Here is a 23,606-nt window from a genome sequence, read left to right on the forward strand (position 1 = left end):
TCTTATCTCTGATTTTGACTGGTCCGATCTCTACGCATGCAATGATATGACTTCAGCTTTAAACATCTTCTACCATGCATTAAACCTAATGATTGATATATGTGTTCCGATGAGGTACCCGCCCATAACGGATAACCCTCCATGGTATACCAAGGGCTTAAGCACCTTAAAAAATATAAAGTTCAGGCTTCAGAACAAATACTTAAAAACTATAACTCCGCTTAGTTACTCTCAATACTTAATTGCTCGGTCAAATTTTACCGTGCTTAGCGCTCAGTGTTATACAAATTATTTAGCTCGTTGTAGGACCCAATTTACACAGGATCCGAAACAGTTTTATAATTTCGTTAAGACTAAGCGTAAACATAAACGTTTCCTTCAGCACTAAGGTTTGGAAACTCAACGGCGAGAACTGATCAGACAATAGCCAAGTTTTTTCAAACCACATGTTCACCTTCGACAACCGCTAGGCAGCCTTATGTCTACGGTGTTCCGCAGTCGAACCTCGTCACGCGACCTTTTCTATTAGTATTAGTATTAACCGACCTACTCTCCGGGCCCCGGGCAATCCTTTTCTCAAACTGTTTAACCTCTCGCTTGAAACAACTACATTTCCCCCTATTTGCAAGGAATCTTTCATCATTCCTTTACACAAGAAAGGGAAATGTTCGGATGCTGGTAATTATAGAGGTATCTCTAAATTATCAGCAATTCCTAACCCTTTAAGAAAATTATTGTGCCCCATTTGCAACACCAGTGTAGATCAGTAATATCTCCATATTATCATGGTTTTATGACTCGACGGTCTACAACTAAACACACATCACTGGGTTCCGAAAAAGTCTTCAGACAGATGTCATCTACACTGACTTTAGTAAAGCATTTGACTCTGTAAATCACTAACTTTTAGTTCATAAACTTGACTTAATTGGATTCCCATGCGATCTTCGTAGGTGGGTTGAAAGTTATCTGACTGGTAGAACGCAACGTGTTTTATTTAAAGATGTCTTGTCTGGTCCGGTTTATGCTTCATCCGGTGTCCCTCAGGGAAGGCATTTAGGTCCGCTATTTTACACATTATTCATAAATGACCTTCCAATCGCTTTAACAACTTCTTTTATTTTAATGTACGCAGATGATGTAAAACTTTGTATTCAATATAAGGATGGGTGCTACCAGAGAAAACTAAAATCTGACCTAAACAACTTTCAATTTTGGTGCTCTGCAAACTTACTAAATCTTAACGGCTCTAAGTGTAAAGTAATGACCTTCAGTCGCTCTAAGCCGTTAATATCCACTTATACACTTTGTGGTGTAACCCTAGATAGAATTAAGCTAGTAGACGACTTAGGTGTCCTATTGGATGCCAAACTTACATTTACCGACCACATATTTTCCGTGGTTAACAAAGCCAGAGGTGTGTTAGGTTTTATAAAAAGATGGTCGAAAGAATTTAATGACCCTTACGTAACCAAAAATTTATTTGTCTCTCTCGTTCGTCCGATCTTAGAATATGGATCTTGCGTCTGGAACCCCCAGTACGCGGTCCACCAAGACCGCATAGAATCAATCCAAAAAAAGTTTCACTTATTTGTGGCCAAAATTGGGATGCAAACTTACATCTTCCCTCCTATAAAAGCAGACTATTACTAATAAACTTTCCGACCCTTGGTAACCGTAGGACAATGCTTGGCGTTGTTTTTATTAACAATCTTATTAGTGGGGATAGTGATAGCCATTGATAGGTCGCTTAAACATCAATGTGCCCGCTAGACCCACTAGAAACTATATTCCCTTATCATTGGGACATTGCACCTCGAACTTTGCCTTTCATGAACCATTTAGGGTATTATGTTCGAGTTACAATACCCTCTACCACATTACATCCAATACTTCTCCTACTAACGTAAAAATTGCTTTACTAAGCCACTTAGCACATATTTAATTTCGTAGTTTATAACATTTTCCACTCGGTACTATCCCCGTGTTCCGAGCCGTACGATAGACGGCAGCGCCCCCCGGTCGGTTGGACGGGAGGTGGGTTGCACGTTAAGCAACGGGAGTCGCGAAAAAAAATGAAAGCACATTATATACCTCATGTTCTAGTTCTTATTTTTTCCATCTCGACTGAATTTAGTAAGTATTTTGGTATAATTTTTAATTTGGCAAATAATATGCTTTCCGCAATATTAGTTATGTGATTATAAAGTAAGTCTATTTTAAAGTTAATCCTGTCTGCATATTGAATAAACTGAATGTTTCTATGTTCTTCGTCCATTTGTTTAAAAAATTTGTTCTGGTATAAATTCATGAAGTTGTCTATATGTTCCTGTTCCTTTTTTTATATGTTCGGTTATTTCTTCGAATCTTTTGAGGGTCTAATTTTTGAAAACAATATTTCTATTTTCTTGTAAGGTAGAAACCTTATATATATTTATATTTATATATTTTCGCTTCGTCGTTGGCATCCATTTTTCCCAAAACTATTTTTACTATGTGGCCTAATCCGTTAATGAGTCCCATTCTGAACCTACTTCTCTCATTGTTGGAGTGTAAGGAGCTTAACCTCTGCTGAACTTGGAATAGCTTCCGCTGTAGAGTGGGTTTGAGCTCCTCGAACCCATGTTCGTTAGGTAAATTCCCTATCACCTCGTGTATTTTAGCCGTTGAATCCTCATAGTCGCTCAGGTGAGTAATGTGCTTAAAAAGGGGTTGATCTCTATCCAAGGTTTCGCTAACGAGCCGTTGAGTTATTCAAGGTTAATCCGTAAAATTACAAGTCATTACCAAGTCTTAAAAGTATGTTTATAAGTATTTTTTTTCAGTATGGCCTTTATTTGTTGTTTGTGTAGCTTTTGTTGTCTCGTAGTGACTAAAGTTACCCCGCTATCTCGTAAAACCTTGTGCTTACTAAATCGAGGTTTAATTTTATTCCTCCTATTTTCTTTGCGAAAGATGGAAGTACCAGCCGATAAATCGGAGGGATCTGTCCTGTTCTCGTTTAGGCGTTCTGTTCGTCTTCTTGTTGAAAATTTGCGCTGTCATCAATGTTGTTAAAATTGGACGCAAACCTTTGGGAAGTGCTGCTACGATTACTGCCCTGTTGTCACTATTTTGTCTGTTGTTATTGGGACGATACTGGCTTTGATTAGAGATTTGACCGAAAGGGTTTGCCGAGGAATAATTATTTCCGCGGTAATCCTGCCCATAGGTGTTAGAGGAGTAATTACCACTACTGCCAGAGGTGCTTTGATACGAATTTCTCTAACAGGGCCTATTACCTCAGAGTTGTTTTGTTTCTGATATACCAAATTTCGTTTCGTTTCGGCACCACTCATAAGCCGTCTCAATCGTCGTCGGATTTCGGGCTCTGATGGCCGTCGTGAGCGGATCCCGTAACCCAACCAAGAAGGTGTTAAGGCAGATCCCATCGTAAAGGGCTCTTTTCGATGTAGTGCCTACAACATAGTCCGAGTCTACGGGGAGCTTCAACAGTTCGCTCCGGAGCCTGATGATTTCAAAACATAATTTACCCAGGGACAACCCACTGGGGAGGTTCTGAATTTCGGCTATAACTATAGGTTCTTTTTTTTTGCATGCACACATGCGTTGAAGGTTTTCCTTAATACTGTCCTATTCGACTTTAGTGTCCAAGTTGTTCAAAGCTACTTCCGCCCTGCCTATAATTTTGTTTCTCATAGTTCTTAGTATCAACTGTCCGTACGGGGTTTGGTCTGTACCTCTAATTAACTGAATGAATTAAGCTGAATGTTTCTATGTTCATCGACCATTTGTTTTTTGTTCTGGTAAGAATTAATGAAGTTGCCTATAAGTTTCTGTTCCTACAAACTGTCCGTACGGGGCTTGGTATGTACCTCTTATTAACATGATTACCTCTTAAGTGCTCATAATATGTTTCTGGAGGGTACCTGTATAAAATGGGTATAAGTATATGTATATGTGTATAGTAATTACTAGTGTTTTTATAGTATTTTGTTGAGAATCTGCAAGACAGACAATATTAGTGTGTGTGGGTTCCTTATTTTTTGTGAAGGGGTAACCATGGGACAAAGTGGTTGGTTATAAAAAAAATATTTGCATGTAAAATTTTGGAAAACTTTGAAAATTTTAATTCAAATTATTTTTTCAAAGTGTAATGCCAATGGCACCCGGCTTCACGCTGCCACATAAATATATATATACATAAAAGAACTAAAAGCCCGGAGCAAGGCCGACGCCAATGCTAACACCTCTCCCCCTCCTCCATGTAAATGGCAACACAAATGTGCCAATCGGCGAAGATGGTCACAATTAGTATAGATAAATATATTTTTTCGATTGTGGATTATGGATTTCTACCATTGAAAGGTATCCTATAACCAGGAAAAGAACTTTCACCGTTGAGTTCTGTATAAAAACTGATTTTATTTTTCTAAGTCTTCGCTTACGTAGCTAACATGAAATTCTTATAATTTACTTATCTATGGTCTACGCAGAGACCTCATCTGTTTGCCTGAGCGGGAGCCCTATAAACGGTCCCCCGAAAGCGACCCTTTGTACACCGTGAGAACTATATTTATTGTCAGGATCAAGTGGCCTGTACTTAAGATTACAACTGTTCACCCTTGTAGGTTTTATGTTACAGATCATTATTTACGGCTCTAGATAGATTTACATATTGACATGAACAGAGCTCGTAAAATCTTAAATTTATGACAATTAATGTTCTTTTTGAACATTCTGCCAAGGGCCGACAAGGTGAGGTGTACAGGATTTTAAGTTGTAAACTCTTTACGTTAACAATGCAAACATTAAACTAGTGGATTGTATTTTCTTTTAATCGATATATTTATTTATTTGCTTTAACTTTTTCTACGACACCTTGCAATGGTCCGGCGAAAGTAATAGCTTGCAATCTTTGCCTTGTAGCACATTTTCTTATGGCATATATGACCATGAATATTATTATTATTAATCCTAGTCCTAAAGAAGCATGTCCGGAAATGTGATGAAAATGCAAATCTTTTAATTTAATATGATTTTCTTTTAAATATTTAATTTCCTTATCTAGGCGTACAATCTCAACAGTATGATTAATAGAGTTAAATTTCAATGGATCCCAAACAACCTTTGGAATTTGACTGATATCTCCTACATACGATGATGATAATACCTCTTCACTTTCGGATTGAATATTATGATGGGCAATCAAAATCCTATCATCTGTTCTATCAGTACAATCTGGTGCAATACTTAGAATTCCTTGCGTGGGTAAATCGAGTAACTGAATTTCTGCATTCGTACACTGTAGTCGTATCTTGGAATTAAAAGGAACCTTAATCAGCCAACTACTTTTCTTTTCTAGCTCTGACCAATAAGAAGAATCTATCACTGTTTTGTATATACAGTTTAAAACTCTATTTGGCTTAAGTGGTTGTACTTCACAAGAATTGTCATTCTCAGAATTCCAAGGCCAACTTCCCTGGCAAATTCTCTTATTTTGCTGCCATCTTTGACACTGGCTTAACGTTGATTCAGACATTATATGATAAGAATCTATTTCAAAATTATAAATTAAATATTCCGAAGTAATGTGAACCATAATCATTCGGTCCTCATTCTGTATTGGCAAATGAATAATTCTAAACAGCTTAGATGGATGTCTACTAAACAGAGGAATTTTAGCATTTATAATTAATTTATTTTCGACAAATAATCCCCTAGCAGTCAATAGCGTATAGATCTCCTTAAGCTCAGTACCTGTCCTTTTTCCTGGAAGAACTAATGTTTCGGAAAGACTACTTTGAATTTTGAATATCTCATTTTGTAATTGATTTGGCTTAAGGATGTTTGTGTTTAATCTACCATGATTAATGTCAATTAACAGACTTATGATCGCTGCCTGCACCCTTTCACTTTCTTCAATCAATGAGTTTAGTTGTTTTGTTATCATAAAGAAATTAACTTTCTTTTAGGACTTCTGTCATATTTTCAATTCTTGTATGCATATACCTAAAATTATCGTTAATATATTCAGTCGTTTTCTTTAACAAATTTGTAGTGGAATCTACCACTGAAGTTTGTTTTTGGACTAATTCCTGTAAATTGTGCTGATTGTCTAATAGATTTTTCATGTTTTCTAGCTGCTCCCTATCATCTTCATCCATTATCCCATATAAAATGTGATATAATGAACCCATGAATTCGAAAGGAGCTCGTTTGCTTCTTGATCTCTTTTGCATCATAAATAGATTATTATTTTCTTTTAGTTCTATTATCTGATTTTGCATATTATCCAACACGATATTGCATTGATCCTCGAAACTATGAAGCTTACCGCAAACAATTCTCATTTTCTGTATCAGCACATCACTTTTTCTAATTACGTGAAAATAGGCATCCATATTGTAGTAAATCACCAGATTCCATGATGCGCTTATAATTTCTACATCTCCTAGTGGATCTAAATAAATGGCAGCCGTCTTATTTATATTTTGAATGCTAAATGATTTATTCTCTCCTTTCATTGTTGCTGCTTGTGAGGCTTGACAGAACAATGTAAGCAATAGCATTACCAATACGGTACTTAATATCGAAAATCTGGGTGAAACTCTCTTTTTGTTTTCAACTGCCTTTTCTATAACATCCTCTACTTGTTTTACACCAATTAGAGGATAAATTTTTGTTATAGGTCTTGTAAATGAAGCTTCTGGGGTCTTAACTTTTACAACTCGAACTTTATCATCATTGCCCTTGTGAACCTCCTCTACTTTTCCCATTGGCCATCTGGCTGGGTGACAATTTTCATCTTTTAAGAACACATTCTGTCCTTTTTCTATATTTGGAACTCCCTTTTTCCATTTATATCTCTGCTGCAGTGTGTAAAGATATTCGTCCTTCCACTTCATCCAAAAATCTCTCTTCATTTTTTGAATCAGTTCCCACCTATCGAGGTTACCAATCTTCTCCTTCTCTTTAATTGACTCAAACACATCTAATGGCGGTCTACCTATTAAAAAGTGGCCTGGTGTTAGAACTTCATAATTTTCAATATCATCCCCCGTAGTATACAAGGGTCTTGAATTCAGCACTGCTTCTATTTGACATAACAGAGTTGCCATTTCTTCATATGTCAAAATATTATCCCCAATTACCCGTTTTAAATGATATTTAACGGATTTAACATCTGCTTCCCAAATACCTCCGAAGTGAGGTCCTGCCGGCGGGATAAAATGCCAATTAATTTTGTCATTTTTAATTTCTGAAGCTACTCTACTATTATGTTTAATGGCTTCTAGAAATTCTTCATCTAACTTCCGAGCAGCACCTACGAAATTAGTACCATTATCTGAATAAATATTAGTACATTTTCCTCTTCTAGATATAAATCTTTTTAATGCTGCCAAAAATGCATCGGACGTTAAGTCACTAACAGCTTCTAAGTGAATGGCTTTAGTAGCCATACACACAAAAACTGAAATATAACCTTTAAATGTCTTTTGCCCGCGATTTTTGGAGCATTTCAGGTGATATGGTCCCGCATAGTCTATTCCTGTATTAAGGAAGGGATATGAAGCATATACCCTGTAATTTGGTAAATTACCCATTAATTGTTTACCTGTACATTGTCGATATCTCGCACAAGTAACACATTCTCGTAAAATTTTCTTGAGGGAGTCTCTTAACCTAAATATCCAATATACCCTTTGTATTTGATTTCTCATTAGGTTAATTCCGCCATGTAAGGTCTCAGCAGGAGCCTTTTTAATTATCAAATCAGATAGGTGGCATTTATCTAATATTATTGGGTGCTTGACCTCAAATCGCATATTGCTATTTTGCAGCCTTCCATCCACTCTAAGAACTCCATCTGTGTCTAAGAATGGGTGCAACCCTAATATTTTACTCTTGGATTCGATTTCTTTGCCGTCTCTCAAGCAAATCATTTCTGACATAAATTGAAGCTCCTGTTGTTTTTTAACAATCAGTATTCTAGCGCTTCTTAATTCATCAACTGTCAGAAAAGCTGGATATGAAGCCTTTTTAACTTTAATACTAGTAAGTCTTAGCACCAAAGCTACAACTCGCTCCAATTTTTGAAAACTTGAGTATCTTTCAAGTAACTTAAATATGTTGTTTTCCGTACTCGTGATTACGGTACTAACAACTATTTCTTCTTTCTGATCCAATTGAAACTTTGGCCAATGGTCTTTAGACATCGAAAGCCAATTTGGCCCATTCCACCAAATTAAGCACTCTTTTAATTGGGTGGCGCAAATACCTCTGGAGGCAATGCCAGCAGGGTTATCTTCCGACTTCACATGACTCCATTCTGTATCCATTAGTTTTTTTATATCATCAGTTCTATGTCTAATAAATTTATCTTTGCAGTTCCCATTACGTATCCAAGCTAATGTAATGGTGGAATCACTCCATGCAAAACTTTCTGCTATGTTAGAAATTGATTCCTTTGTTCTCTGCATTAATTTACTTAAAAGATGGGCTGCGCAAAGCTCTAACTTAAGAATAGTCTTCCTGCTTTTCTTAGGATTTACTTTACTTTTACTAGCTATTAACATGACCGAATCTTCTACCTTTGAATATACAACCGCCGCGTGTGCTTTTTCAGAATCATCTGCAAAACCGTGAAGCTGAACCGGAAAATTTATATGTGTCGTTGTGTGTTCCATCTCGGAATCCTAATGTCTTCCAAAAATTAAATTTTCTTCGAACAACTTCCACTCCTTTAAATCATTCACATCTAGTTCTTGATCCCAATTTATTTCCTGTAACCATAGTCTTTGCATAAATAGTTTCCCAACAATAGTAACTGGTGATAGCCATCCTAATGGATCGTATATTTTTGCTAGGTTCGACAAAACTATCCTTTTATTGATTTTTTTACTGATAGTAAATTTAACGCAAAACTTAAATTCATCATTAAAAGGTGCCCACTGAAGCCCTAAAGCTTTCACGGACTCATTCTCTTCAATGCTTAATGTTTTGTTTTCTCCAGCATTGTCTACATTTTCAATAATTTCTTGATGATTCGAAATCCATTTCCTCAAATTCATCCCTACTTTTTCTAGCTCCAATGAGACCTGTTTAACAATTTCTTTGGATTCTTTAATGCTGTCTGATCCTGTCATCAAATCATCCATATAGAAATCATTTTTTTTAATTCCACTTATTAGCGGATCTTTACATTTATCTCATATATCCGATAGCAGTCTTTTAGCTAAATATGGAGCCGAAGCAGAACCATAGGTCACTGTTGTTAATTTATAGTCTTTATCTTTATTTTTTGGAGAATCTCTCCACAAGACATGCAAAAATTCTTGATCGCACTCTGCTATATTTATTTGACGGTACATTTTTTCAATGTCCGCTGAAAATACTGCCATCTGCGCCACTTTAAAATGATGTCGAAAATATCTTTTTGAACTCTAGGTCCAATATACATAATATCATTTAGACTCTTACTATTAGTTGTTTTTGCCGACGCATCAAAAACAACCCTTAATTTTGTTGTTAAGCTCGCATCTCTAATTACGGCTTGATGGGGTAAATAATATTTACCTTCTGAGTTTGCCTCAACTATATGCCCTAAAGACATGTATTCTGTCATAAACTTACAGTAATGTTCTTTTAGGTTTTGATTTTTAATTAGTTTTTTCTCTAAATTTAAGAATCTTGCCATGGCTTGGCCTTTAGATTCCCCTAAGGTTCGTTCTTCCTTAAACGGCGTCTTCACAACATATTGTCCTGAAGAGTCTATGTGTGTTGTTTTCGTGAAATTTTCTTCACATAATTCGGATTCTAATTCCTCTTTACTTTCTTCCTCCAATTCCCAAAATCTATCGTGGTCGCAACTACCGTGTTACTTCCTTTTGATTTGGTGCATCCAGAAACTATCCAACCGAAATCTGTGTTTTGACCAAGAAGACCGTTTATCTTTATTACTCCTTTTTGAAGAATTTTAGCATATAAATCGGCTCCTATAATTAAGTCTACTCGACCTGGCTTGTTAAATTCGGGATCGGCTAACAGGTAGTTTTGCCACCTCGTTTTATCAATATATAATGAGCGCATTGGCAAAGCTTTCATTAATTTTGGAAGGACAATTGCCTCCACTACTAATTCATTTTTCCTTTCTTTTAAAGGTTTAATGTTTAGTTTTATTTTATGCTTTGATATGCATTTTTTTATCGAGGAAACTCCACTAATCTTAGTATAATTTCTTATTTTTGGTAACTTAAGTATTTGTGAAGCTTCCTCTGATATTATCGTACTCTGTGATCCACTGTCAATCAGCGCTCTGAGTTTTTTAAAGCCTCCACTAGCTGTTTTTAATAATGCTGTGCCCATAGGGCTTGTTCCGTCCCGTATTTCTTTTTCTTTATTATTATAAATGTGAAGAAACGTGTGGTGCGGTTTCTTGCAATTCAATCAAAGAATTTCATTCGTGCACTTTTTATTGCTTGAATGCTTCAGACACTTAAAACAAATGTGCCTTTTTCTAACCCATTCATTTCTTTCTGCTGGTTTCATACCTTTAAATTTATAACATTGTGTTATATTATGGTTTGGTAAATTACAACAAGCGCAATTTTCTTTTCTGCTTTTGTTTTGAAACTCTTTTCTAAAAGCTTTATTCTCCTGTGGAAATGAGGAAATGGAGCTGAGTCTTTGCTCTAAGAACTCCATGACATCAGAAAGTGCCTGAATTTCTTTTGTCTTTTTTACATGGCTCTCATATAAATTTAGAGAATCCTTGTTAAATTTTCGAAGTATTATGTGGGCAAATACTGCATCCACATCTTCGAATAATTGTGCCTTTGATTTTATAATATATATTGACTCATTTAATTGTGTCAATATATGTTTTAATTTGCTTATTGGATTCCAAATTTAGATTGGGTAAATCCATAAGCCTATTCATATGATCAGAGAAAATTTTTCTTCTGTTCTCATACCGCTTGGTTAGCAACTCCCAAGCGGCTTCATAGTTATCCCCAGTGCCTAGCAGTAAATGGGAAACCACGTTTTTGGCTTCTCCTTTTAACGCTGATTTGAGATAACTAAATTTAACGGCAGTTTTTAGGTCCTCTCTTGTATGAATGAGTTCCAAAAACAGCTCATTAAATAGATCCCATTCTTTGGTATCACCGAAGAAAGTGGGTATCTGTATTTTTGGTAGCTTAGGTAATTCCTCTGCCTTTACAGTTATAGATTCCTTAACAATATCTTGTTCCTTGCTAAGTCATTTATCTATAGCGTCTATAATGTTTCCGACATCGAATTCTAATTCGCTAACTATCATTTCAAATTCCTTGCTTTAAAAACAACTTCTTACTTCCTCAATTAAACCAAAAGTCTTAGCTTTCCAAAATTGAATTTTATTTTTTCTCACCCCCAGGGAAAAGAGATCGGACGTTAGATTATTAACGGATTCATTTAAATAATTCCTTAAACACCCAGCACTTATGTCAAATTCTTCCTTCAACATATCAGCTCTCGATGCGTGCCTAATTTCGCCTATTTCTGCAACTTTCTGATCACCGCTTCCTGCTGCCTTACCCGAGTCTTTCTCAAACTGAATCTTGAGTTTTTCAAGTACCATCATCATCGCATCATAATGTTTTAATGTAAAATACTCGTGCTCAACTGGTCCTACTTTTAGTAAAGCACTACGATTGTAAACAAACACCTTTTGTATGTCCAAAGGTTTTTGAAATTCCGGAAGTGTTAAGTGCACTTTTGCCTCTAAAATTCTTATTTGCTGTGTTAGCTCGGACTGCTTCTTTAAGAGCTCAATGGCCTTTTCGGACGACATTTTCTTAATTTATTTAAATTTTTTTTTTTTTTTAAATTAAGTTATTTAAGTTTAGGAATAAATTTGTATTTCTTATCTGAATTTTTCCTGTTATGCCGCTGTAGACGTCGATGGTAGGAGCGATGCTTGATGTTGACGATGTTGGCTGCTTGTTGTTGAAGTCGTCTTGCTGTGTTTGCTGCTGAAGTCGTCCTTCTGAGTCTTCTCTTCTTCTTTTTTTTTTGAGTTGATTTCGTTGTTGTTTTTATTTATTTATTTTTTTTTTTTAAAGTTTGTTTTTGTGTTGTAATTTTTCAATTTTGTTTTTGAGTTGTAATTTTTGTTTTTGTTGGCTTTGGATTTTTAACTTTTTCATGCTTTTTTAGCATTGTAGGCATTTTATTTTGCTTAGCTCTTTGGCTTTTAGCATTTGTAGGCCCTTTTTCTATTTGAATCCAACTTTTTGGATTTTTTAGAATTTTATGAGTTCACTTGTCTATTTTTATTTTCACAAGTGTTAATTTGCTATGCATTTTTCACAAATTATTATTATTTTTTTTTTTATTTTGTCTGATGTTGGCCTTAAACACGCCTTACCACCAAAAAAATTTATTATTTATTTTTGGTTTAAAAAACACACACTTTTTATGTTTTATTTATCCGATGTTATGGCCTCGGAAACGCTCAATGGTTAGCGACTTTTAGCTGTTTTTTTTTTTGAAAACAGAATCTTTAAAGTGCTTTAAAAAACAAAAAAAGACTCTTTGCTTGTCCTTTTGCTTTTATTTAGTTCAACACTTTTGTCTCTTACCTTTGGTAGGGGAAAACAATTGTGTGAATCTATTTGCTACCTTTAGCTGCAAGCGTCTAGCACTTAGCATAATCTTTAAGGTGCAGAAAATCTCTGAGTTTCTTACCTTTGGTAGGGGAAAACTGCAGAGAGGTCTGTCCAATTGTTCCGCAAGGAATCAAAAAGGCTCGATTGACCAAAATGAAAGGAATCCTATAACCAGGAAAAGAACTTTCACCGTTGAGTTCTGTATAAAAACTGATTTTATTTTTCTAAGTCTTCGCTTACGTAGCTAACATGAAATTCTTATAATATACTTATCTATGGTCTACGCAGAGACCACATCTGTTTGCCTGAGCGGGAGCCTTATCAACGGTCCCCCGCAAGGCGACCCTTTGTACAGCGTGAGAACTATATTTATTGTCAGGCTCAAGTGGCCTGTACTTAAGATTACAACGGTTCGGCGCTGCACCCTTGTAGGTTTTATGTTACAAAACATTATTTACGGCTCTAGATAGATTTACATTTGACATGAACAGAGCTCGTAAAATCTTAAATTTGTGACAATTATTGTTCTTTTTGAACAACCATATTTAATGCGCGATGCATTCTGTGCCAATCGCCGATGATGGTCACAGTAAATATAAATTTTTGTTAGGGTTTAGTTGGTAAACAAGCACACACTTTTTTTTTTATTAGGACTCACTAACTCGCTCACTTGTATTGTATTTAATTATTTTCACTTTTATTTTGTCGACACATAAGCATTTCTCTATTCGTGTTCTTCTTTTTTTCTTCATTTCCACTTTACCCCTTGGCTTACCCAATTATAACATAATGATAAATACGGTGATCCTGGTGATTTCCATCCTTTTGTCCTTTTAGATACCTGCTGCGCTAATTATGTCGATGGTTCGGGATAGGCTGTCTTCAGTTTGGGTTTTTTGGTTGGTAAATTCAATTTCTATTTTTGATAAATATAAACTGCCTTCTTTTGGTGTCGTTATAAGACTGAATTTACTTCTCTCTGAGTACATATGAAAACTATCTTTAGAGTAGGGTACAAATGCTGTGTTTGCGATAGCCCAGTCTTTTACAAGACTCAGCTTTGGGATTCCGCTGCGTCGACGGTTCGATGTCCGTGTTGAAGGGCACTGCCGTTAGTGTGACATTGTCCGTGGGGTGGTTACTCGTGCGCTTTGCGGTCCGGCTGGTAGGTTCCGTAGTAGATATACCTGGTGAAATGGTTTTTGTCTGTTAGGTGGGTTTCCTATAGGAGAATCAAGTCAATATCGTGGGTAATGGGAACTGTAGGAGCTCATACATGAGCTTCGAATCACCGTTGGCTGTCCAAAAACACATTTTTAGTGGAGTCTTTTACATTTGGTGTTTATGTCTTTGAAATAAAAGTAATATAAAATAATATTTTTTACTAAGTTCATTCAGAAAAAAAAAATACAAAAATAAACAACTTTGAATTAAATCAAAATTACATAATTACGCTATTCAGTAATTAAGTATTTGAAACAAGAGGAAACGCTATAGTCGAGTGCCGCGACTATAAGATACCCGTTACTGTTTTACACAATTTTAAAATATTCATTTTGTAAGTGGAAATTCACAAGGCGCCACCTATTGTCAGAGAAAGTATGTTGAGAACTGATAGTGAAGTAAAAAACCATATGAGGCTTTATAACCTAATTCTACACAAATAGCGAAATAATGTTCGGATTTCAAAAATTTGTATACAAGGTCCAACGAAGGCATTCATAATAATATTATAGGCGCCACAGTTTTCCGCGGTTTGTGGGCGTTAGGGTGGGCTTTGCAGGATGGTGTAATAAACTTGCGCAGCGTAGGGACTTTAAGAATCTTCATGGTTAATCTTAACTTTGTATCTCTTATAGATCCTGAGATCTCAGCGTTCATACGGACAGACGGACATACGGACGGACGGACAGACGGACATGGCTCAAACGACTTCGCTATTGATCCTGATCAAGAATATGTATACTTTATAGGGTCGGAAACGCTTCCTTTTACCTGTTACATATTTTTCAACGAATCTAGTATACCCTTTTACTCTACGAGTAACGGGTATAAAAATACCGATAGCTTACCAGTGATAACCGGTTTGCAAATTGATAATTTGGACATTTTAGAAACAAACTCTAATCCGTTTTTTTTAATTTTTTGCCTCTGACGGCACCACTGTGCAATGCCCACCATAGGAAAGTTTGAATCAAGCATGAAGTTTCTTATGATATCATCAAAGCATATTATTTTTTCTGGGTCTCACAACACCCATTTTAACGCCCACAAACCACAATCATTACTTCGTTTTACCTTTCATAACATTTTTCGTCAATATCTATGATTACTGATCGATTTCTCAAGCCACAAAAATATTTCGCTATTTATTAAAAAGTGAAGGTTATAATGCCTTATATTTTATATATCTTATACCCGTTACTTGTAAAAAAAGGTATATTAGATTATATTGTATATATTATTCTTGTATTGATTATATTCTTGATCAGTATCAATAGCGAAGTCGATTGAGGCATGTTCGTTTTTCAGTCTGTCGACTGTCTTTTCGTATGAACGCTGAGATCTCAGGAACTATAATACACAAAGAGTTAAGAATAAGCAGGCAGATTCTTGAGGTCCATACTCAGCGCAAATTTATTTCAGCCCACTAAAACGCCCTAAACCCGCAGAAAATTGTGGCGTCCAAAATATTACAGTTTATGTCTTGTATTAACCTTGTAAATATAACATGTTTTTGTCAATATATATCGATTTACCAAAGATTTTTCAAATCGGGACATTATTTCGTTATTTATGATGAAATGTAGTTTATAAGGCCTCACATGGACAGTGACGACACCATCAGTTAATAAACATGCTTTTTTGACAAAAGGTGGCGGCATGTCCATTTCCACTAACAAAATTAATATTTCAAAATTGTGTAAAACAGTAACGGGTATCTTATTGTCGCAGCACTCGACTATAGCGTTTCCTCCAGTTTTGTTTCATTTTACAGCCATTCCAATTTTTTCTTTATTTAACGAAATGGGCCATTTTCCACTTTAAGGATACAGGTTAGTAGCCTTGCTATTAACGCGAAACCATTTCCTGGCCAAGCCAAGGAACGACCTGAGACTGAATTCTTTTTTGGTTCAGTATATTCCAGTATTCCCCTAACCTTTTTTGGGTTGGTTTTGGTTCCTTTTGCTGTCACTATAAAGCCCAACAACTCGACCCTACTCGTGGTATGTAAACAACAAAAGACATAGTACGTCATCAACGTAAACATTACATTTACCCGATATGTTCGTGTAGCACATCGTTGATCGACCTATGGAAAGTGATTCCTGAATTTTCTAGCCCAAATAGCAAACGGTAAGACTCGTATTTTCCCCGCCTTATGTAAAAAGAGGTTTTCCTGGTTTTGAGTCTAGTATAGTCAAGTATTTTGACTTCCGCATGCTCGCTGGAATTATAAGAATTGATAGCTCAGCAGTCGTTTTTTCATGTTAACTTCGAAATCGTATTCTTAATTTTCAACAACACAGACTGGTCTGTTGAAGGTTTACCTAGAAGGACAGATAATACCCTCTTTTAATAGCACCCATGGGGTACGGTTCGTTTATTAGTTGCCTTACTAATCCTGGCAATCACCGCGGTATTAAATGACAAAGACGAAAATACTTTAACTCTTTTAAAGATCATTTTTGGAAACTCACCTTTAATTCACATTATCACAGTCGAAGAACCTAACGTGCTCAGACACTTTTTTGTACTTTAAATCATTGACATGCAAGTCAAATGTCACTTGCGTATCAAACGTACTTTGGGTGTCCAATAAAAAAATGTCGTTGGAGTAGCTGAGTCACTACCATCCTCAATTGCACTAAGGACGGCAACAGCCGCGCTTCGTAATCTTTATCTTTGTTTGCATTGGCAGATTGCTTCTCGTTGCTTCGAGGGAGGGTAGTCGGGTGTCCGATGCTCCGTAGGGTGCCGAGGGGGAGGCCGTTTGGGAACAGGGCCTGACCGTCTGGGCGATCCGCTAGCTAAAGAAAGAAGAGACAAAAATGGAAACGAGAGAATGGGTGACGGCCCGAGGGCCGGTTACGCGAGCGAGTGTGAATGTGATGAGGAAAAGATTATGGAATCGGTATGATAAAAGAATGACTAGAAACCCAGTGGGTCTCGGGTGAGAGATGACACGAGGCCCTTTGGGTCCGACGTGTGAGTGATGCAAAGCCCCGGTAGGGCTGTTGCTAGAGATGATGCGAGGCCCTTGGAGTCCGTCGCGTAAGAACTGCAAAGTCCCTGTGGGACTCTTGCGAGAGATGACGCGAGGCCCTTGAGGTCCGACGCGTAAGAGATGCAAAGTCCCTGTGGGACTCTTACGAGAGATGACGCGAGGCCTTTGAGGTCCGACGCGTAAGAGATGCAAAATCCCTGTGGGACTCTTGCGAGAGATGACGCGAGGCCCTGAAGGTCCGACGCGTAAGAGATGCAAAGTCCCTGTGGGACTCTTACGAGAGATGACGCGAGGCCTTTGAGGTCCGACGCGTAAGAGATGCAAAATCCCTGTGGGACTCTTGCGAGAGATGACGCGAGGCCCTGAAGGTCCGACGCGTAAGAGACGCAAAATCCCTGTGGGACTCCTGCGAGAGATGACGCGAGGCCCTGAAGGTCCGACTCGTAAGAGACGCAAAATCCCTGTGGGACTCCTGCGAGAGATGACGCGAGGCCCTGAAGGTCCGACGCGTAAGAGACGTAAAGCCGGGTAAGGCTATTGTGACAGTGCCTGGCAGTGATCCCGTGGATCTGCTGCGGCAAGCATCGGCGAATGGCCGATGGCAGTGCTCCCTCGGTATGACCGAGGTCGAATTTATTAGATTTAGCCTGGGGCTAAATCTGACCCAAAAAGTGACTAGTGCTGCTGAGGGTGCCCAATTGCGGGAGAGGGCTGATCTTACCTGGGTGAGATCCACCGCACAAGTGACTCTTCCCAGAAACTGGTCCTCCTTATATACCCGGTGGGTGCCACCAGTGTGCCCGTTCCCGAAAATCCATTTCTGTAGTGTGACCGTTCGGCCCAGTGGTGTGACCGATCGTGGTTCACTAAGGCGCGCCCGCGCATTCAAATTCAAATCTTATTTATTTAATAACTCAACAGTGACTATTTCAGTGTCTTTTCTCTCCTTATAACTATGAACAAATTATCCTAAATACTTCATTATTTGACTCTCCTTACAACTATAACAAATTATCCTAAATACTTCATTATTTGACTCTCCTTACAACTATGACAAATTATCCTAAATACTTCATTATTTGACTCCATGGCTATTCCTAATTTTTATATCTGATCCTCTTTTTTATGCGCCCCGGGCGTCATACTACCCCCCCGTTTTTATGGGCGGCTGGCGTGTGGGGCCGGATCATGATGCGGCGGCCTCGCCCGAAGATGACCTGGAGGGTGACATCCCCATTGGGCACCAGGACGCTGCGGTGCTGTCCAAACCGCAACCCGGCCCAACGTTCCCGGATGTGGGCCTGGGTGGTTGGGAGCAGGTGGACTCCCGCCTGGATCTGCCACTCGACGTCTATCATATCGTCCCCACGTCGCTGCCCTCCTGTGGTGTCCGGTCGACGGGCCTCCTCCGGCTGCCTTCGGTTCGCCTGTCGGATAGTGACTCTTCGGCCTCTGCCGAAGAGCACATTCCATGTTCGTGCCCCTTCCGGCACCAACAGGCTCTGCTGTTTGCCCCTGGGCTTCCTCCTCCATCTGTCCAGAATTTGTTCCACCGTCGCTGGCCGGAGGACGACCCCTGCTGGGACCGTCCACCCCCAGTTATTTACTATTGTTTCTTCTTCCTGGAGCGGCCCGGTGGTCTCCCCCCCCGAACCTTCCGAGACGCAACACTGTAGTACGTCTCGGTCCGGGGAGTTGTCTCTTGTCTCGTTGGTGTGATCGTCGGGGCCTGCCGCCCTCTCGACTCTTCCTGACGGCGCCTCGTCGTCGGTCGTGCCCCGGCCCTGGTGTTCTTCCCTTGCCGGACTTCCCTCGGCCACCTTGCGCCGGACCCCTGGCCGTGTGGGTGCCGTCCGGATCCTTATCTCGGGTCCGGCGGCCCGTGCTGGTATTATTTTGGCCCTCTTGGCGGCCCGTTGCAGTTGGGCACTATGCTCCCGGAACCGCTCTTTTGAATTTTGGAATTTGTCCATGTTTCCTGAAATGATGAGAGCGGAAGTTTGGTTACTACGGTTATTGGGGTTCGATTTGCCCGGGTTAGTGTTACTGTGGTATTCTTATAAATCCCCCAAGTATGCCCGTTTTTTAATTGTGCCCCACTGCTTCCTTAACTCTGCTATTACCGGTGACGGAAAACCCCGTACCTCCCATGGCCCATCGTATTTTGGCGCTAACTTTGCGTTAAACTTGTCTATCGCACTAGATAGGAAGTGTGTTCTGCACCACACTAATTGCTATTTTGGGCTTCCATACCCTTTTCCGTAGGTCATGGTGTCGTTTCTGGTTTTCCGCGGCGTCTCCCATATTCCTGTAAGCTTCCGACCTGGTCTTCAGTCGTTCCCATCTTTCGGGAACCGATTCTAACACCAGACCGGAGCCTTTTGTAACTTTGTCGAACAGTGCTCCGAGCAACCGCAGCTCTTTTCCATAGAGTAATTGTGCCGGGCTATGCCCCGTTGACTCCGAGGTGCTGCTGTTATACGCGAGCATCAACTCCGGTAGGTTTTCGTCCCATCTGGTTTGTTCCCCTCCTGTCAATTCCGCTATCATGGTTTTCACTGTGCGGTTCGTGCGCTCGGTCGGGTTTTGCTGCGGTGTGTACGGCGCGGTGAATTGCTGTCTTATTCCCCAGTGTTCCATAGCTGTCTTGGTCTTTCTGCCGGTGAATTGTACTCCGTTGTCAGATATCAGGATCTTAGGGGCTCCAATCCTTGCTATCACCTTTTCCCGGAATACCTTCAGGAACGTGTCCGCCGTTGCTTGCCGTACCGCCGTTAATTCTACCCACTTTGAAAATTTATCTACGATTACTACCAAAATAGTATTCCCGTGTCGTGTCCTTGGTAGTGGGCCCACAAAATCCACACATAGGGTTTCCCATGGAGCCTCGGCGATCTTTGTCAGCATCTGTCCCGCTGGGTGTTGTTGCGACGTCTTGTACTGCTGACAGGTTTCGCATGTCTTCACAAAGGTTACGATGTCCTTCTTCATACCCGGCCAGAAATACTGCTTCGTGACCCTCCTGAGTGTCTTGAATATCCCTAGGTGGCCTGCCGCCTCCTGGCAGTGGTTCTCTCGTAATACCGCCTGTACCTCTTCTCCCGCGACGCACAGCTTCCAGGGGTTAAGGTCTCCCTTCTTGTACAATCTTCCGCCCTCGATCCTATATTCCTCGTCTCCCGGGTTCTCCTGGCATTCCTTGTATTTCTTTTCTAGCCAGCCCGGTCCTGTTCGTGCCATTTTTACCTCGACTGGTGGCGCGCGAGATAATGCGTCTGCTACGGCGTTCAGTTTTCCCTTGCGGTATCTTACTTCGAATTGAAACGGTTGCAAGCCTAATGCCCACCTTGCCACTCTGCCCGAAGGACTTTCAATCGAATTCAGCCATCTGAGGGCTTGATGGTCGGTTATTACTACGAACCTGTACCCTTCCAAGTACATCCTGTATTTGTGGATACTCCAATATATAGCGAGACATTCTTTTTCCGTGGCACTGTAGTTCCGCTCCGCTTGGTTCAACCTCCTGCTCGCATATGCTATCACTCGTTCCCCTTCTGGGTTCTCCTGCGTCAGCACTGCCCCTATCCCGAAGTCGCTGGCGTCCGTTTGTAACACGAACTGCCTAGTGAAATCGGGACATGCTAACACCGGTGCCCGTGTTAAGCTGGTCTTTAGTTGATCAAATGCTGCCTGATGTCGAGGTTGCCAGTCGAACTTTCTCCCTTTCCGTATTAGTTCTTGGAGTGGGTCTGCCTGTTCCGAGAACCCCGGTATAAATTTCCTGTACCATGACGCCATTCCCAAAAAGCTGTGGACTTCCTTGGTTGTGCCTGGCGTTGGTAGTTCCCTTATGGCTGCCACTTTATCCGGGTCTGTCTGTATTCCTTGATCGGTCACGATATGTCCCAGATACCTTAGCTCTTTTTGAAAGAAATGGCATTTTCCCGCGTTGATTTTTAGGTTCGCTTCTTGGAGCCGCCTAAACACCTCCTGTAGCTTCTCCAGGTGCTCCCGCTTATTCCTTCCAATTACCACGATGTCATCCAGATATGCGAATGCAAACGGCTCCATTTCTGGCCCTATGATGGTATCCAGGGCTCTTTGGAACGTTGCCGGTGCCGTGGTGAGACCAAATGGCATCACCTTCCATTGGAACAGCCCTCGTCCTGGTACCGTAAATGCAGTGTACTGCTTACTATCTTCGTCCATTGGTATTTGCCAATACCCTGCCTTCAGGTCGATTTTGCTAATGAACTTGGCCTCCCGGAGTTGGTTTAATATGAAATCCATCCTTGGTACCGGGTATGCGTCTTTCTCCGTTTTCTCGTTTAGTAACCTGTAGTCCACACACATTCTCCATTCGTTGTTTTTCTTCCGTACCAAGACTACCGGCGCGCTGTATGAGCTTCGTGAGGGTTCTATCAGCCCCTGGTCCAATAGTTCATCCACCTGTTCGTTTATAATGGCTTGCTGTTTTGGGTTGCGCGGGTAATAGAGTTGTTTCACTGGTCTTTCGTCCTTCATATATATTGTGTGTGATCGTACTGCATCCCTTCATCCTTTCAAACACCATCATTTGTTCCTCCAGGAATGTCCGGATCTCCTCCTCGGATGGCTCCGTTTTTATTCCTGCTTCCTCCCGCTGTTTCCGTTTTTGTTCCTCCTGAGGCTCTCTGATGGTTATTTCCTGATGGTCGCATCGTATTATCGTTCCTACTTTTGCCAAGAAGTCCATCCGCAGCAGCATTCCTTCTGTCACTTGGTCCAGGATCAAGAAACTTAGCTTGAATCGCTTGCTCCCGAACTGGACGATCGTGGCGAAACTCCCCATTACCTTTTGCCTTGCTCCGTTTTCCGTTTGCCAGGGTTATTTCCTCCCTCGCCTCGTTCCATCTACCCTGCTTCCTTAGGTTTCGATAACTTCCCTGGTCGATCACGCTTCTTGATGCCCCGGTGTCCACTATTCCCTTCGCCCTTTTCGTTCCGATCCTTACCTCTGCCGTTGCCTGGAATCCATCGTAGCTTATCCCTCCTCTTCCTGCCGGTCCTAGTGCTCGGTCCTGTACTGCCAGAGTCGCCTGCTCCAGCCTCCTGTTGACGTCCGGCCGGGCTCTACAACATTCGGTTGTCCTCCGCTCGTTTCTCCCGCACACCCAGCAGAATAACCTTGGAGGCTTGCCGCACGCCCTTGTGGCATGTCCCGTTCCTCCACACCTCATACAGATCTCCGGCCTTAGTCCGTGGCTCCTTGTCTCTGCCGGGTGATCCTGACTTTCCGTCGCCTCAATTTCCTCCACCTCCTCTGCTAGTGTTAGGAACTCTGTCAGTGATGCAAAACCTGATCTTCGTGCATAAAGCTTTATTTTGCTCCGACAGTTCTTGTATATCCTATCCAGTTTTTCTTTTTCTGAGTAACCGGTGAATCTCATCAGCTTCCTCAGCTCCATTGCATATGCCCGAGTGGGTTCCCCTTCATTCTGCCGGAGTTGTCCGATTTTTAAATCCAGTTGCTCCTGGTACCTTGGTGGTAGGAAGTAATTTAGGAGTTCCCCTCTCAATTCTTCCCATGTTCTTACCCGACTTGGCGTCGTATTCCACCAGTCTTCTGCGGCGCCTTCCAAGAAAAAAGGCATCGTTTGTACCAACTCGTCCTTGTCTATGCCATATCCTATGGCCCATTCTTCCATCTTGCCTAGGAACTCCAGTGGGTTGGATGTGCCCTGGTATCGTATTCCCCAACTTCTTACTCTGTCCAGGGATTCCACTTTCCTCCTGTCTCCCATGCTCTGTGTCTCCTCTTTCGTGGCTGTCCTTTTGCTGTCCGGCTCGACCTGGGCCCCTCCACCCGGTATTTCCATCTTCTTGTACTTGCTTGATACCTCCATTAATCTTGTCCTGATCTCCTCTGTGTGCTCCGTGCTCCTCGTGTATGTTGACAGTTTTTGTCTTAGCTCCCTTGATCCTCCGCTTGGGTCTACGCCGAATTCACTCGCGTATTCTACCAGCTCTGCTTTTGTAGCCTGGTATACCCAGCTCGACATTACTCTCTTAGTGTCCTTTTTCCTGCAACCACTTCAACCTGTTCGGCCGCCATGTAACGGTCCTGCTTCGGGGTGCCTGGGACGGTTCACCGGATACCAGCAGTTCGTTCCAACATTTAGTTTGATGTCAGGCGTGGTTGCTAGAAAAGAAGGTTCCACCCAGAGTAAGGACGCAGCGGGTTCGGTTAAGTTAGATTATATCTCAGTTGTTTATTTCATTTCTAGGGTTACAGAGTTATTTTACAAGGTTTCGGCGGGTCGTCGCCGGGCGGTCTGCGGGGCCAGGAGGGAGAGCTTCCGAGGGAGGGTAGTCGGGTGTCCGATGCTCCGTAGGGTGCCGAGGGGGAGGCCGTTTGGGAACAGGGCCTGACCGTCTGGGCGATCCGCTAGCTAAAGAAAGAAGAGACAAAGATGGAAACGAGAGAATGGGTGACGGCCCGAGGGCCGGTTACGCGAGCGAGTGTGAATGTGATGAGGAAAAGATTATGGAATCGGTATGATAAAAGAATGACTAGAAACCCAGTGGGTCTCGGGTGAGAGATGACACGAGGCCCTTTGGGTCCGACGTGTGAGTGATGCAAAGCCCCGGTAGGGCTGTTGCTAGAGATGATGCGAAGCCCTTGGGGTCCGTCGCGTAAGAACTGCAAAGTCCCTGTGGGACTCTTGCGAGAGATGACGCGAGGC

Source organism: Drosophila eugracilis, unplaced genomic scaffold (assembly GCF_018153835.1).
Source record: "Drosophila eugracilis isolate 14026-0451.02 unplaced genomic scaffold, ASM1815383v1 contig_228, whole genome shotgun sequence".
NCBI lineage: Eukaryota > Metazoa > Arthropoda > Insecta > Diptera > Drosophilidae > Drosophila > Drosophila eugracilis.